The sequence below is a fragment of the Canis lupus genome, chromosome 33 (assembly GCF_048164855.1).
Source record: "Canis lupus baileyi chromosome 33, mCanLup2.hap1, whole genome shotgun sequence".
NCBI lineage: Eukaryota > Metazoa > Chordata > Mammalia > Carnivora > Canidae > Canis > Canis lupus.
Window position 1 is genome coordinate 19,390,938 of NC_132870.1, and position 18,420 is coordinate 19,409,357.

Consider the following 18,420-nt stretch of genomic DNA (forward strand, 5'->3'; position numbering starts at 1 on the left):
GATCATTCTGTCATACTTTCCCCATCTTTCAAATTCATCCCAACCACATGTTTTAAACGATCAATTTATATAATAAATGTAGTACTTGACTGGTACTGATTCATGTTTTAAACAGATGAATGCTTGATGAATGTGGCACAAAAATGCTATCTTTATTTTCAAAACTAAGACAAGGCATGAGAAATAATTTATATCAAATATTTTTCTGAATAATTGTTTTATTCAAGTCAATGTCAGAGTCCCAATAAGTTACACAGCAGGTTATTTCTTAAATTGCTTACCCAGCTACAATCTTTCTTTTGCCTCATTTGTAGTTTCTGTAATTGTCATATCTTCAATCCACTTTTTTTACAATTGAAAGAATACACTGCAGAGAGAGAAAACACAGTAGAGGAGTGTATTTGAAATTAAGAACTAACCATTTCATGTCAGAGAGGCTGCAGAAGTTTTCTTACATGCTAGAATCTTTTATTTAATAAGAGCTAACTCAAAATGTCACATTCTTCATGCCTATAAAGTTATGAGGCAAATAATGTGTTTCAAGAAAATAGTCATGTAGTTTACATCAAGTGTAAAAAAACACAATCGTGTGCATGCACATGAACACACATTCCTACATCAAAATACTCTCAACCACCCCAACTTTACTGGACTTTACCTGCTTCCTGCATTCTTTACTATTTCTGATTTTCTCACTAGTATTCACAAATAGTATGCTAGATATCTATTCCTGCATAACAAATTATTTAAAAATGTAGCAGCTTAAAACGATGCACATTTGTTTTCTCACAGTTCCTGTGAATGCAGCTTAGCTGGTACATCTACTCAGTCTCTTACAATGAGGCAATCAAGGTATTTGCTAAGGCTACAGCTATCTCAAGGTTCTGGTGAAGCAGGATGCTTTCCCAATCTCACTCACCTGTTTTTGGCAGGAGCCAGTTCCTTACAACTTGATGGACAGAGAATTTCAGTACCTTGCCAGTAATTGGCCAAAAGTCTCCATTGTTTTTTCCATGTGAGTCTCTGTAAGGCAGCTTACACATCGCAGGTAGCTTCATCTAAGCAAGAAAGCAAGAGGGTAAGAGAGGATGAAAAAGACAGGAGTCACAACTCTTTGATAACCTCTCAGAAGTGACAACCTGGTTATTTTACCCAATTCTCTTTATAGGACATGGGTCTCCAGATCCAGCTCATACTCAAGTGGAAAGGCTTACACAAGGCAATGAAAAATGGGAGGCAAGCCATCTTAAGGCTGCCTCCTACTCAGTGCATAGACTATAGTCAGCACTTAATAAATATTTCCAAAATAACTGTTTTTCTTATTATAAAAAATCTCAAAAAAATATAAAAAATCTCTGAATCAACAAAAGAGTTCAAATGATACCAAAATAAAATAGTTTCTATATTGACGAATAACTCTGTATTTCTAAAACCAACTGGGCTAGATCTAAGTAGCATAACCTTTGCTTTAATCACTTAATCCAGTGAAGAATTCAATATACGTATCTAATCATTACTATTCATAACCTGGCTTAGCTTGGTGACCTGTCAAGAAGACGGTAAGATATTTACAAAGAAATCTACTTTCTGTAGGTAACCACAAATATCTTGGTTTAATATTAATATCACATTTTTATATGAAAATATTGATGGTGGTCACTTTAATGCAGTACTTCCTGAGCAAGCGGCTTGCTAGGACCAATCAACCTTGGAATGAATGGAGATGTATATTCTCAGGATCAAAAGTTGTGTATGTGTACAAATACTTATTTGAACCTGTTTCTGCTAACTTTCAAATATAGGCATTCCAAAGCAAAGTGTGCATTGAAAAATATCAATATATTTATAGGAAGTAATAAATTTATTGTTTTCTACTTGAATGGAATTTCCCTCAGCAATTTTTAAATGCTGCTACCAGTTCTATTGTGTGCTTTTCTTTGACAGTAAGAATTAAAAATTAAGGATATAGGTGACATCAATTGTCCTTAAATAAGTGAAATTGTTAATCTTTGAGTATTTAACTAAAATATCTAGAAAACTAATAGCCAAGACATTGAAATTACTTCTCAAATTCATCAAAAAATTAATATGGGTCTCTCTTTACTATAAAACACCTAGTAATAATATGGCTAACTTTGAGGAAAAGAAAGATAAGTATCAACTGAAGAAGGAGATTAGTTTTAAACACTCTTCTTTTTCAGTAACCAATACAATTCATCAACTTTTTACATGTTTTCACTGAAACGGAAGAGTGACCAAATTCAAAAGACGTAATCTGTCATTCATATCTCCAAGAAATGTTTTGTTTCTAATTCTAATATGTATAACTAAATGCTATTTTCTTGTTGGTGCATTTGAAATTTTAGCATGTATCGCCAGGGCTTCTGATTCCTGATTTGCATCCATGAAATTCCTTTAATAAAATGAAATATAAATTTGGTATAAGAAAATCAACTAATAATTCTTAGTACTAATACCATAAAGACATGTGATTTTAAAATGCAAAAATAATATTTTATAGCTCTTTATATTTAGAATTTGCTTTTATTTACACACAGTAATCATTCAATGTAGTTATCATTGTCTGCTTTAATGGTTTGGATAGCATCTCCCAAAGAGATATGTCCAAGTCCTAACCTGCCACCTGTTATTGTGACCTCATTTGGAAACATGATTCTTACATGTAATTAAGTTAGGAATTCTCAGATGAAATCTTCCTCAATTTAGGGTGGACCTTAAACCCAATGACTAGTGTCCTTATGAGGGAGAGAAGAGGGATATTTGAGATACCCAGGGGTACAAAGAGGAAGACCATGTGAAGACAGAAGCAGAGACTGGAGGGATGCATCTATGAGCCAAGAAACACCAAGAATTACTGGACTATCAGAAAGTAGGAGACAAGATAGGATTATTCTTTAGATCCCTCAGAAGGTGCCATCCTTGCCTACATTTTGATTTCAGATGTCTAGCCTCCAGAACTGTGAAAGAATAAATTTTCTTTGCTTTAATCCATCAAGTTCGGGCAGCCTTGGTGGCTCAGTGGTTTAGTGATGCCTTCAACCTGGGGCGTGATCCTGGAGACCTGGGATTGAGTCCCACGTTGGGCTCCCTGCATGGAGCCTACTTCTCCCTCTGCCTGTGTCTCTGCCTCTGTCTCCTTCTGTGTCTCTCATGAATAAATAAATAAATAATCTTTTAAAAAAATCCATCAAGTTTATGATAACATGTTATGGCACCCCTAGGAAAGTAATACTGCCTCATTTAATAGAAACACCAAACCACAGAGATTCTTATTTTCCCAAGATGAAAACTAAGTAACTGATTTGATATGGGCATCATTGGCTTTGAAACAAGAATAAAATATTATTTTAATATATGCTGCTTTACCATTTCCCTTGATACACTATAGAGTACCTGTAGTGTTTGGTCAAAGCACTTACCATTAACTCTGAGTTCACAGGTGATACAAAAGGGTGATACTCAAAAAGTACATAAATATTAGGACCATCTAATCAATATTTTACATATACTTTCTTTTTTAATGATTAGAGTGAAAAACATGTGGTTAAACAGGTCTAAAAGAGCTCTATTAGTAAGTAAAACTGTTAACAAATCGAACAATAATGTATGGTAACAGTTTATCAGATTTTTTCATCTTAGAACACAAAGTAATGATGTATTTTGTCATTGATTCTTAAATTTATATTTGTGACATATCTGTGATTGTCATATAGGCTATGTTAGTTAAAAGGAGATAGGAGTTTTTGCAAAACATTTTTTCAAGGATTGCTTCTTTCTCATGCAGAGACCTAGAAATGTCACATTGTCACTTGCCAGAACTGACAAGAATATATGATTCCCAGTGAAGAAGTTTATTCTGAAACAGATGCTAATGTTATGCTTAGGAAATGCTATCCTATAGAGAGGTAAATTTAATTTTTCATTTAAAATGAGTATTTCTTCTATTTGTATTGTTATGTTCTTAGTGTTTTATTTGTTTACTTTCTCATCGGAAGGTTTTTTTTTTTTTTAAGGTTTTATTTATTTATTCTGAGAGACACAGAGAGAGAGAGAAGCAGAGACATAGGCAAAGGGAGAAGCAGGCTTCATGCAAGGACCCCGATGTGACTCCAGAATCATGTCCTGAGCCAAAGGCAGATGCTCAACAACTGAGCCACCCAAGTGTCCCGTCTCATCGAAAGTTTTAAGCTCAAGAAAAAAAGTTGTTTATCTGGCATAAGTTATTCTGAGTTGATGTTTTTCATCATAGTTGTGATCTACAGAACCTAGCATGTCCCCTATATTTATATCCTGTATAATCCCTCAACCCTGTTTGTAGCCTGGATCTGTGATTTGTTTGTAATTAATAAAACCTGGCATTCCCATGATTACATTTATATCTATGTATCTATATTTTTACCTATTTATTTTTGTATCTGTATCTACATATCTGTCTCTGTGTATTGGTTGCATATATATATATATATATATATGAATATGGACATATATTTGCACGCAAGCATGTGCTTCTCTGCAGAAATATACAAGCATGTGTTTGTATGCAAGCTTGTCAGGAAGATTTCTCCCACTTCCTGGTTTCATGAGCTTTCATTTGATGAAAGGGCCTATGGAAAGCACTGAGTAAAGGATTTTCAAACAACCTATGGTTCCTGGTCAAAGACCATCAGAAAAAGGGAGGACTTAGCTCTGAATTAATTGTAAGGAGACTAAGGCTGCCAACAGCCTGAGAAAATTCAGAAATGAATTTTCCTCCAATCAAGATTCTGATAAGAATGCAGTCCTGGCCAAACTTGGATTACAGTCTAGCCTTGACCCATGATGGAAACTGAGTAAGTAAACATGTATTGTTTTAAGCTGCTAAATTGGTTATAATTTATTATAAAAATCTGCAAAATGAGATCCCTGGGTGGCTCAGCGGTTTAGCACCTGCCTTCAGCCCAGGGCGTAGTCCTGGAGTCCTGGGATCAAGTCCCACGTTGGGCTTCCTGCGTGGAGCCTGCTTCTCCCTCTGCCTGTGTCTTTCATGAATAAATAAATAAATTGTTTTAAATTGCAATAGAAATTAATACAGTAATGAACTTTTCAACAATATTAATGGTAAGTCCACTCTTCTTCTTGATCTACATTGTGGGCTTTTAATATGAATTAAACTATTTTGTACAAAATTAAATCATTTTGTATCTTCTTTCTGCTCCATTTGTTTCCATTTTGATCTTGAATCTACTCTAATGGTGACTTGTTCAGAAATCCTGTACCTTTCTGCTCTAAATTGGAAAATATTTGTGTGGTAATAAGGTTTTTTGTTTGTCTTCATTTGATGTGGTTTTAAGTGTAATTCATATTCATTCCTCTTAAATTCTATTTGGTAATTCACATATGAAACTCATTAGCATAGACATGCATTGTATCATTGGGAAAATTTATTTTGCAATTGTGTTACAAGCCAATTTTCTGGGAAGGGAGGAGGCAGAAGGAGAGAGAGAGAGAGTCTTAAGCAGGTTCCACACCCAATGCAGAGCCCCACATGGGGCTCAATCTCACAGCCTTAAGATCATGACCTGAGCTGAAATCAAGAGTCAGACAATTAACCTACTGAGCTTCCCTGGTGTCCCATAAGCTAATTTTTTAATAAAAAAGTTTTTAGGTTGGCAGCTGCCTGTAGTTGAAGGAGTGATTGTCATAATGAGAAAACTGCCATCATGATACAAGTTTTGGCAGCATCAAACATAAGATATGCATGTTCAAGAGCTCTTCCACCTGAATGATGAGATTTCTTTGTCTAGTATTTCTACTTTAAAAGCCCATTATTATAAAAATTATAATGATACTTGGCTTTTTATTTCATTTCTGTTTTTAATTCATCAATCTAATTTCTTGGTTAACAGAATCTGGCAGATGTCTCTATTTTTTTTCTGTTAATTTGGCAGACTTAACATATTCTCTATAGAGAGGCTGTTTTTTTTCACTCGGCTAGGTTTTTCATTTCTTCCTGGCACTTGTCCCGGTCTTTAAGGCTTTGCAACCTCTTGAGAGGTGCTCCTGCCCATGCCCTCCTCCCTCTTGGATTGTCAGGCAAATCCTGTGAAACACTTTTTCCCATATCCACTGATGAACAATGTGACATGGTGCAGTGGTTTCCTGTTTCTATTTTTTATATATTCTGAATCATACCATTTTATTTGAATCTGTAAAAAGTCTAAAGCATTTGTATTGGTTATAAATTTCTCTCTTTATATTTTTATTCTTGATATTTTTGAAGGCATTTCAAATTCAAGTTTCAAGGAAATGAGGACATTATAGAAAAATAGGCAGGAGTATAATTCCTGAAATTAGACAGGTCTGACTTCCTGGCTTCAAATGCTTTCTCTACTATTCACTGGCTACATGGTTTTTGAAATGAAATTCAATCTTTTGAAACTCAGTTCCCTCATTTCTAAAATGAGCATCATTAGAATGTTTCTTCATGTGGTAGATAAAATAAATGAAAGAGATGGTATATTTTTAGCACTTACTAAAGCATTTTGGAATATAATTTATGCTTAATAAATAGTATTTATTATTATCAATGTAACTATTAAAATAAGAAGGCATTTTTAATACCATTGATTCTTAGCCAAGGGTGATTTTAGAGTCTCCCTCAGAGAACACTTTATCCCAAGGTCTGTGAAGATACTTGGTTGTCACAACCAGGCCAGTGGTTGAAGGGTTTCTACTAGCATCCAATGAGTAGAGGACAGGAATGATGTCAAATATCTTACAATGCTTGGGACAATCATCCACAATGCGTGGTCATCCATCCCAAATTGGAATGAATGCTGAGCTTGAGAAACTCTGCCCTCTGTTTGCTCATCAACCCTTGTTGATATTGGTGATGTTTTCATTTGAAAAATCACATTATAAAAAAAAAAAAAAGGAAAGAAAGATCACACTATCAAAAACATTTTACTTTTTCTTTCTTTGTGTGCTTTAAAGTTATGTTTCTGCAAGCTAATTGACTTAGAGCAAAATGAATGACTACTGTATAAAATATTAGATATAGAAAATAAGCCTAAGTAAATAGCTTCTTATAATTGCTAAACTCTTTTTTTACAAAGTGAATTATTTACTATAAACCAAATCATGATGCTTTTGGCCTTTTTAAAGAGATATTTATAAAAAGACAATATTAAGTAACAGTCATTATTAGTTATTTAGGGAACCATGCAAGATTATTTATGCAATTCAAACCTAGAAAAAATATTATATTTGGGTAAAATAAGTTGTATCAGCTTATTATTAGATTTATCTTTTTTTCATCAATGACAAGCTGAATAATAGCAGGATTTAGCCATTGTATTTAATTAGTGCGATTAATCATCATTATTGTACACTTTATAGTGGTCAGTCACATTCAGTTTTATGACCAGAGTTGATCCTAATACAGTGCATTAGTAATCATTCAGAAACTTAAGAAAATAAGCCATTTGCTCCCATTTGGAATTATTAATATTTTCCATTACTAATCTGTATCTGAATGTTTTAAAATTTTTTTAGTTTGAATTTATGTTGATTGACAGAACTAGTTACATTTAAACTAGTATTTGCAAATTGAAAAATGTTGTATACTAATATTTTCAGTGGCTTATAATTTTTATTTTTTTTCATCTATTTAATCAAAATTTATATATATAAATTCAACAGGTATACTCCAATGCCACTTTCTCAGTGAGGCCTTTCTTGATAATTCTCTTTGAAACAACAGTCTTCCACACATATTTTCCTTTCTTATCTTTCCTTGCTCTATTTTAGTTCATATCATGAACAACTATCTAATGTACTATGTATTTTATTACTTTATATTTAATATTCTTCTCTCTATCCACTAGCACATATAAAATTATGAACTTTAGGATCTAATGTGTTAGGTTTTATTACAGCTCTGCCTGTTACTAACTGTGAAAGTTGGGACAAATTAATAACCTTCCTGTGCCTCAGTGTCTGTGGGAATAATAAGGTTACCAACCTCATAGGGCTCTCCTGTGGTTTTATATGCTGATATTTTTTAAAGTACTTAGCTCAAAGTAAACACAATGCAAGTGTAAACTTTAATCTTCATATTGACAAAGATTTTTTTCACGACTGTATCTCTAGAACCTGTAATATGTCTAGCACATGGCAGACAGTAAAAGGCTTGCTTAAATAAGTTTATCCTTACCTGCCAAAGGTTCTCTGATTTTTCTTTTGTCACAAATACCTTAATTTGATCTTTTAGAAACCATCATGTCCTCCAACTAGTCTTTTCAAAACTTCAAAATGGGGGAAAGAAGAGTGGAGTAAAGGTGACAACATTTGCAATCAAATTGGAGGGATTTTAAGATTGCCTTCTATTTTTAATACACATTTTTAGTGACCATCTTTTGTCATTACTCATGGTTGAAAGGACAAAGCCAATAACATAAAATGAAGTAAACAAAAAGTACTATAATTGTAAAAACAAGCCAATCTTTTTTTGAAGGTAAATTATAACATGTTGGATTAAAAATAGCTGTCTACTTAGACAATGTGTAATGTAGAAATTAAGCTTAGGTACACATGTAGCTAATAGAAATGAAAGTATTCTGCTTTGTAGTTGACAAGTCATCTACCTGAGAATTTGTGCTTGATTTGCTATTAAATCTTGTAGAGAACATAATAAATAAAATAGACTTAAGACAAATGTTAATCTATTTCCTACTTATTTACATTTGAGAATTAGGATCTTTTACATTTAAATGAATTAAATTATTCAACTTATAACAGAAACAAAAGTAAATGAATATTTTAGATTAAATTTTTATTTTATTTCATTTACCAAATCTGAAGGTAATGACAAGCTAAGATGTATGCAAATACCTCACTAAACACAACAACATGAGGTAGGTTTTTAATAACATTTTGTAGTTTAAGAAATTGAAAGTGAAAAGGTTAAGTAACTTACATTTTGTAACACAGTCAACATTCAAATACAGGTGTATGACACTTGGGCCCAGGTTCTTCCATTTTCTAAAGCCCTATCTTCATTGTTAGAACTAAGATCATGTAGATTTTACCACTAGTATGAGCCTTTAATTTAAAACTAAAGATTGATCCTTATATCAATTTTACTTAATGAATTGTGCTTCTATCTATAAAGGTAAAACAAAGACAGAACCTCCCCTCAGAAACAACTAGAAACTGTGCAAAATACATAAAACTCTTTCCGCGTATTGGACATCAACCAGTGTAGGTTTGTGATTCTTGAAAAATGAGGCATAAATAATGTGGTACATAGAATTCCTCATTTCACTGCCTGGAGATAATTTATAGACCACTTATTTAAGAGGGGAGAACCATAGCCTCAGCATCTTTACATGATTGAAATGAGGACATGGTGATCAGATTTTTTGGAATTTGTGTCAGCTAAAAATGTAAGCCAGGATTCTGAAGAGGAGAGAGCTATGTTGAAAAATTACTGGAAATCTGTTTAGGGATTCTTGTGTCTTTACTGACTAAGAGGCTGTGTATACATAGAGTAAAACTCTAAAATGCAGGACAAAAAAAGACAAAGGATATACAAGCATAACAATTCCAAGAGCTTAGAGAGACTAAATAGATGTTCAAGCTCCATCCCACCACAGCAGACTATTCCGTAACAACATATAGCATTCAGTAGAGATCCAAGGGAGACAATACCTAAGTATATGCCTGAGCTCTCTCTGAAATGAATACTCTTCTACTCCTGTGAATGTTCCTAACCTAACAAAGCTTAAAAACAAGCAGGAATAAAATTAATACAAAAATATTAATTTTAAGCCAAAAAACACCAAAAAATCACACTATTTAAGGAAAATGAAAAAAATCACAATGTTCAATATCTAATAAAAATTCTAAACAAGGGCAGCCCGGGTGGCTCAGCGGTTTTGCACCACCTTCAGCCCAGGCCTGATCCTGGAGACCCGGGATTGAGTCCCATGTCAGGCTCCCTGCATGGAGCCTGCTTCTCCCTCTGCCTGTGTCTCTGCCTCTCTCTCATTCTCTCTCTCTCTCTCTGTATCTCTCTCTCTGTGTCTCTCACTAATACATTAATAAATAAAATCTTTAAAAAAAAATTCTAAACAAGTCAAATAGCCAGAAATTGTGACACGTAATCAGAATAGCATTCACTTAACAAAAACAGACCAAGAAATCTTAGAAATTATGGAATTATAAAACAATGCCATTAAAAGCTATTATAGTTATAAACATACATTGAACATTAAATAGGAATATAATAAGTTAAAAATGGAACATTTAAAAAAGACCAAAATTTTAGAATCTATTTAAAATACATTTTTATTGAATGACACTAAATGTAGATTAGACATTGTAGAAAAAAAAAAAAAAAAAAGGAAAGGAAAGGATCAATGATCTTGGAAACAGAGCAATACAATCTAACCAAAATGAAGAAAAGAGAAAACAAACAAACAAAAACTCCAAACCAAACAAAAACAGAACAACCGATAAATTGATCCTCTGGGACTGTGGAATAAATTGAAGCACTGTGAACTGATACAATAAGAGTCCTAGCATAAAAGGGAATACAGAAAGTTTTAGAATAATGGCTGAAGAAGATAAAATTTGATTAAAAATACCTAATAAACAAAAAATTATAAACCTATAAATTATAAAAGTTCAAAGAACTATGAACTGGAAACACAAATACAGGGAATATATAACTACATTTCCAAAAACCACCAGAGTAAAAAACAGAACACATTATATACAGAGAAACAGAGTGACTGAACAACTCATAATGAATAATGAAAGCCAGAAGATAATGGTAACCATGTTCAAGTAATAAAAGAAGAAAACTTGTCAATTTAGAATTCTATATCCAACAAAAACCTTCTTCAAAAAATAACATTGTAATATAAACATTTCCAGAAAAGAGAAGGTAGAGGATTCATTATAAGCTGATCAAAACTAAAACAAATATTAAAAGAAATTCTTCAGTCAGAAAAAATATACCACATAAAACTTAGATCTTCCCCAAAGAATAAAAGTACCAGAAACTAAACATGTGAGTAAATACAAAATATTAGTTCTAATATTAAATTTTTAAAAAGATAATTATGCTATTGACTAAAAATTAAAATAATGTACTGTGAGGTTTATGATATATGCAGAAATAAATTGTTTGAAAATAATAGTATAAAGTACAAGGAGGAATGAAAGCATTATTTTTTAAGAATGTATCTTATACATTGTACATGAAGAGTATATTATTTCAAGATAGATTGTAATAAATTGAATATATGGTTTCTAAATATTAAAGCAACCATTAAAACCAGAAGAGTCATACCTAACTAATAAATAATGGAAACATTGAAAGTATGTATTATTTTATTTTTTTTTTAAGATTTTATTTATTTATTTATGAGAGACACAAAGAGAGAGGCAGAGACATAGCCAGAGGGAGAAGCAAGCCTCCTGTGGGGAGCCTGATGCGGGACTCGATCCCAGAACTCTGGGATCACAGCCTGAGCCAAAGGCAGATGCTCAACCACTGAGCTCCCCATGTGTCCCTAAAAATATGTTTTAAAAAACAGAAAGAGGGAAAAATAAGAAACAGATGCAATAAATATTAAGCAAATTATAAGATGATAACCTGAACACACTGATATTTAATTTAATAGTAAATGATCTAACTATATAAATAAAAAGGCAAATATTGTATGATGAATATAAGAAACACAATTTAAAAATACATAGAGATATAACGTAAGTAAGAGAATGACTAATATATATGAACCCGGCAAAGACTGAGCATAAGAAAGCTGAAAAAGTTATAATAAAAACAGGGGAAAATTACTACAAAATAAACATATTATTAGTGACAAAGACGAGAATTTCATAATGATAAGGAAGTAAAGTAACCAAGGAGGCTTAACAGTCCTTCATGGCTATGTACCAATAACAGAACTTCAAAATACATAAAGCAAAAACTAGTAGTAAAGAGCAGAGAAATAGATAAATTCAGAATGATGATTGAAGTTTTTCACATTCTTTTCAGTAATTAATAAAACAACAACAAACATATCTATAAAGATAGAAAAATTTTAACAATATCAACCAAGTGGACCTACCTGATATTTATAGAATATTGTAACCTAAATAGCATAATCTTCATGTATATGTGGAACATTTAACAAAATAGACCATTTCATCAAATTTTTAAAAAATTGAAAACACAATGTTCTCTTGCTACAGCAAAAATAAACTAGAAACTAATAATAGAAAGATATTTGAGAATTTCCTAATATTTTAAGTTAAATAAAGCATTTCTAAATATCCCATGGGTCAAAAAGAAATAAGGAGACAAATTAGAACATATTTTAAATTAAATAAAAATGAAAACACAGCATTAAAAAATCTGTTCAAAGGTAAATTTATAGCTTAAATATTTGTATCAAAAACAAACTAACAAAAATTTATATCAATTGTCTATGGCAAGAATTCACAATTATTTTTTTGTAAAGAACCAGATGGGAAATACATTAGGCTTTGTAATCTACTGCTGTTCCTACTAGGTCTGCCTTTGCAGTGTGAAAGAAACTTGAAAATCCTTTTTTCATTTTTGGCAAAGAGAACCAGAAATGTATAAAAGGGATAATGCAATTTGAACATCTGTGGTTTATCTTGTGAATAAAGTCATCATATTAACAGAATAATTGAGGAAAAAAGAAACACAAGATATCTCAATAGATGCAGAAATACCATTTGACAAAATTCAAGGCTCATGCATGTTAAAAACTCTGAGCAATTTAGAAATAGAAAAGAACATCCAGTGAAACATCAATGAAAAACCTAAAACTATGATTATACTTCATGGTGAAAGGCTGAATTCTTTCCCCTTAAGATTAGAATAAGTCAAGATATCTGTCTATCAAGATTGTGCTAGAAGTGAGGGGAGGAGTTAAGATGGCAGAGATGTAGGGGACCCTGGGCATTCCTCATCACTTGAACACAGCTGTATTGAGGCCAGAATACTTGGAACATCCAAGAAATCAATCTGAGGACTGAGAGAAGGATCTCCCCAGTTGGAGAAAGAGTGGAAAGTGACAAGTACGTGGAAGTGAATTAGGGGAGAGAAAAATTATTGTGTCAGTGAGAGGTAGCCCTTTCCAGAGGGAGAGAAAAGGAATAGAAAGAGAGGGATTGAGAGAGTGCAATATCAGGTTCACACAAGAAAACCTCTTGAGATCATGGACTGGAGAGCAAGGGGTACTGAATGTCACAGTTTTTTTGTGTTTGTGTTGTAGTTGTTTGCTTTCTTTTACAAATAGCATGTGGAGTTCAAATTCTGAGGTTTTGGAATTGCAAGTCTTTAACTGGAGTGTTGCTGAGTGTGACATAAGCTCTTGGAAAGAAGGAAGGTGCTGGGCCAGGAGTGGACCACAAGGTGTAGGGATCCCTGGTCACACTGGAAAAGAATGTTCCCCTTCCTGGAGTACCTTTGGAAGAGGTTCTATTGCCTCTCCAAGGACAAGAGATGCTGCAGGTGCCAGCAAATGGCCCTTTATTGGCAGGGGACAGAGGCATGTAGAGAGACTAGATAACCTTGTCCCTGCTTTTTGCTATGCTACACCATAGATTTCCATGCGCTGAACAGGCAAGGAATTGTTTTTCTGGGACAAAGGATACCAGACACAGCTCAGCAAGGCTCTCCTCAGGAAGAGAGGAGCAGGTCCATGCAGTGTGGATCCTTAGAGATTTGGAGTTTTGAATCCCAGCTATGTGCCAAAGATAAAACACAGGAGAGCTGTGGCACTAGGTGCACTGATGGGCCTTGCTGTTCTGTGAGGAATCCCTAAACAGTGAGGGGTGTGAGATCCCCCAATCGGGTTGAGAATAGGGTGGTGCCATTTTTCTGCTTGCCACCTTACCATGGTAGGACTTCAGAGAGCAATAGAGCAGCTCCCAGCAGAGGCGGGAGCCACTTACAGCAAACTCCACACCCCTGTGCTGGCAAGTGCGTATATATTGTGCTGGTCTGACTGAGCCAGGGCAGTGGGCCAGCAAAAGGAGCACCTCATGCGCCAAGTCATATAGTGCCTCAAAATATCACCTGCAGTTCTGGCGGAAATAAAACAGGCTTTACTTTACTTTTACTTTTGCTGTTTCTTTTCTTTTCCTTTTCTTTTTCTCTTTTTTTCTTTGGAATCATACTTACAGTTTTTTTTTGCTGTTTGTTTTTTAGGGTTTTTTTTTTTTCCTTCTCTCTCTCTATCTCTCTCACTCTCTCTCTCTTTCCTATCTTTTTCTTTGCAATTGGATTTTTACTATTTTGATTGTCTGGAGTTTTTTTGTTCTTTTTTCCTTTTTTTTCTTTCTCTTTCTTTCTTCTTTCTTTCTTTCTTTCTTTCTTTCTTTCTTTCTTTTCTATTATTTTTTTTTTGGTTCAGACTTTTTTTCCATTTTTTATCCTTGTTTTAACAAACAAATCAAATCCCACCTAGTTAAAGACCCTGCCATTCCCCACTTCAAGCAAGAAGGAACTCTGACCAGTGAAAAAGAGCAGCCAAAACACAAGAGCAGAGTGCAAACACCATACAGCAGAAACACCTCCTAAAGTGCCAGGAGCTGGATAGTGTATGTTACCTTTCTAAGAAAGCATTATTTTGGGTGTGGGAAATATGACAAAGCTTTCAAAACATGCAAAAGACAGAAACTTAGCCAAAATGACAAGACGGCAGAACTCCTCTCAAAGGAAAGGTCGAGAAGAAGTCATAGCCAGAGACTTGCTCAAAATAGATACAGGCAATATATCTGAATAAGAATTTAGAATAATAGCCATAAGACTTTTTCTGGGCTTGAAAAAAAGCATGTGGAAAGACCATAAATACACAGAGGTTAAAGAACATCCCAGAAAAGAATGAATGGGTTAATCAGGAAATTAAAGAAGAATTTAAAAAATACATGGAAGCAAATGAAAGTGAAAATATGACAGTCCAAAACCTTTGGAATGCAGCAAAATCTGTCATAAGAGGGAAATATATAGCAATATAAGCCTTCCTCAAGAAGCAAGAAAAAGTCTCAAATACACAACCTAACCTTTTACCTAAAGGAGCTGGAAAAAGAACAGCAAATAAAACCTAGATCCAGCAGAAGAAGGGAAATAATAAATATTAGATCAGAAAGAAATGATATAGAAAATTTTAAAAATCAGTAGAGCAGATCAATGAAACTAGGAGCTAGTGATTTGAAAGAATTAACAAAATTGATAAGCCCCTAGACAGACTTACTAGAAAGAAAAGAGAAAGGACTAAAACAAATAAAATCATGGGGGAATCCCTGGGTGGCTCAGTGGTTTAGCGCCTGTCTTTGGCCCAGGGCGTGATCCTGGAGTCCCAGGATCGAGTCCTGCGTCGGGCTCTCAGCATGGAGCTTGCTTCTCCCTCTACCTGTGTCTATGCCCTGCCCCTGTCTATCATGAATAAATAAATAAAATTTTTAAAATAAAATAAAATCATGAATGAAAGTGAAAAGATCACAACCAACACCACAGAAATACAATTGTAAGAGATTATTATGAGCAATTATTTGCCCAAAAATATGGAATCTGGAAGAAATGGAAATTCCCAGAAACATAAACTACTGAAATTAAATAGAATATCTGAACACACCCAAAACCAGCAATGAAATTCAATCAATAATCAAAAATCTACCAACAAATGGCCAGATGGCTTCCTAGGGGAATTCCACCAAGCATTTAAAGAAGAATTAACATACATTTTTCTGAAATGATTCTGAGAAATAGAAATGGAAGGAAACATTCCAAAATTATTCTATAAGGCCAGCATTATCTTGATCCCAAAACCAAAGACCTCACTGAAAAGAATTACAGATCAATATCCTTGATGAACATGGATGCAAAAGTTCTCAAAAAGATACTAGCTAATTGAATCCACCAATACATTAAAAGGATTATTTGCCATGATGAAATGAGATTTATTCTTGGGCTGCAGAGTTGTTTCAAATCTGCAAATCAATCAAAGTGATAAACCATATTAATAAAAGAAAAATAAAAACCATATGATCCTCTCAATAGATGCAGAAAAAGCAGCAAACCATAGAGACTCTTAACTATAGGGAAAAAACTGAGGGTTGCTATAAGGGAGGTGAGTGGGTGTATGGGATAAATAGATGATGGGTATTAAAGAGGGTACTTGTAATGAGTGCTGGGTGTTATATGCAAGTGATGAAACACTAAATCCTACCCCTGAAACCAACACTACACTGTATGTTGACTAACTTGAATTTAAGTAAAATCTTGAAAAAAAAAAACAATAAAATATTATGCTAGAAGCTATAAATAGTATATTAAGGATAAAAAAATAGAAAAAAATGCACACATTTTAAAAAGGAAGAAATAAAGTTCTCTATATTCAAATGTCATGAGTATCCTAAGAAATCTACAAGAATTAATTCATGAATTCAGCAAAGTCATACTGTTCAAAGATAATAGAAAAAATCAGTTGTATATATTTATATATTGACATTCAACAACTGAAATTTGAAATTAAATCAAAATGTTAAAAATAACATCAATATGTTAAATATATAGGTATAAAATATATACCTTATAAAATATATACCTTTTATATATATATTTAACAATATATGTATACAAATTTAAAACATTATTGAATGAAATTAAAGGAGACCCCCCAAATTGAGTGATATATCATATTTTTCATTGACAGGAAGACTCAATATTATTAAGATATCAATTTTCCTAAATTGATTTATAGATTTTATACAAACCCAAACAAAACTGCAGTGGAATTTTTAATAAAAAATGATAAGCTGATTCTTAAATTTATATGGAAAAAAAAATGACCCAGAATAGCCAAAACAACAAAATAAAAAGAAAAAGTTAAAGGATTTCATACTCTCTGATTTTAAGACATAGCATAAGGATTTCATATTCAAGATTATTTATTCTTCTTACCATAACACACTGGCTGTGATTTCCTAAACAATTTAAGGGAGAATGGTGAGAATAATGTAATTCTTGTTTTTGAATTTACAGGCAGAAAATTCAGATTGACAGTAGTTTTTTCATATTTTAAGATAATATGACTTTTATTTTTGGTTTGTTAATATGGTGAATTATATTGATTTGTTTTTTAGTTTGGACCAGGTTTGTATTCTTGGGGTACACCTTACTTGTTTGTGATGCATTAGTGCTTTTATATTTTTCTGGATTCAACATATTAATATTTTATTGAGAATTTTTATGTCTATATTCATGAGGTATACTGGTCCGTAGTTTTATTTCTTGTAATATCTTTCTCTACTTCTAGCACTAGGGTAAGTGGGACTCATAACAAGAACATATATTATTTTCTTCTTGTCTATTTTCTTTTTATTTTTTTTTTAAGATTTATTTATTCATGAATGACAGAGAGAGAGAGAGAGAGGAGAGGAGGAGACACAGAGGGAGAAGCAGGCTCCATGCAGGGAGCCGAACATGGACTCGATCCCAGGTCTCCAGGATCACGCTCTGGGCTGAAGGCAGTGCTAAACTGCTGAGCCACCTGGGCTGTCCACGTCTTGTCTATTTCTGAAAGAGATTTGAAGAATTTGGTTTATTTCTTCCATAAATGTATGAGTGAATTAACTCTGAACACATCTAAGCCTGATTTCTTCTTAAAAGATTTTTAATCACATATTAAATCTCTTCAGTGGATATAGGTCTATTAAGGTTATCAACTTTTTGAGTAAGTTTTGGTAATTTGTTCTTTTAAGAAATTGACCCATTTCATCCAGGTTCTCAAATTTATGGACATGGAATTGTTTGTTGGATCCCTTTCTAATAATTGTAATATCTATGGGCTGTGTAGTGCAACTCATTCAATACAAGTACAATAGTACAACTCATTCCTAAAGTTCATATACATACTCTCTCTTTTTACTTGACCAATCTAGCTAGAGATTTATAAGTAATTTTCAACAATTTCCGTGATTTTAAAATTGATATTCTCTATTTTTTTCTGTTTTCAATTTTATTGATTCTACTCTCCTTTCTTGCTTTGAGTTTAATTTCTCATATTTTACTTGTTTATTAAGGAAGATTTTTAGGTTATTGATTTGAGACCCTTCTTCTCTTCTGATATAAGTTTCTAATACTTTACATATCCTTCCAGTCACAGTTGCATCTCAGATATTTTAATATGTTTTTTTTTAATTTCATTCAGGTCAAAATATTTGGTAATTTCCCTCAAAACTTCCCATTTGACCACTGAGTTATTTATGAGTGTTTTATTTAATTTTCATGTTTGGGTTTCTAGGTATCTTTTTGTTGTTGATTTTCAGTTTTATGTATTGTAAGCCAAGAACATACTTTGCATAATTATA

The 18,420-nt window shown here is 33.0% G+C and overlaps 1 long non-coding RNA gene across 1 annotated transcript in view; it reads right to left on the reverse strand.

Annotated features, from left to right (window-relative positions):
- Window positions 1-238: 238 nt before the first annotated feature.
- Window positions 239-18,420, reverse strand: part of LOC140623703 (uncharacterized) — a 133,304-nt gene continuing 115,122 nt past the window's right edge. The window contains exons 2-3 of the long non-coding RNA XR_012023261.1: window positions 920-1,058; window positions 239-367 (exon numbers count right to left, since the gene is read on the reverse strand). This is a non-coding gene — a long non-coding RNA (uncharacterized lncRNA). The remainder of the gene's footprint in view (window positions 368-919; window positions 1,059-18,420) is intronic.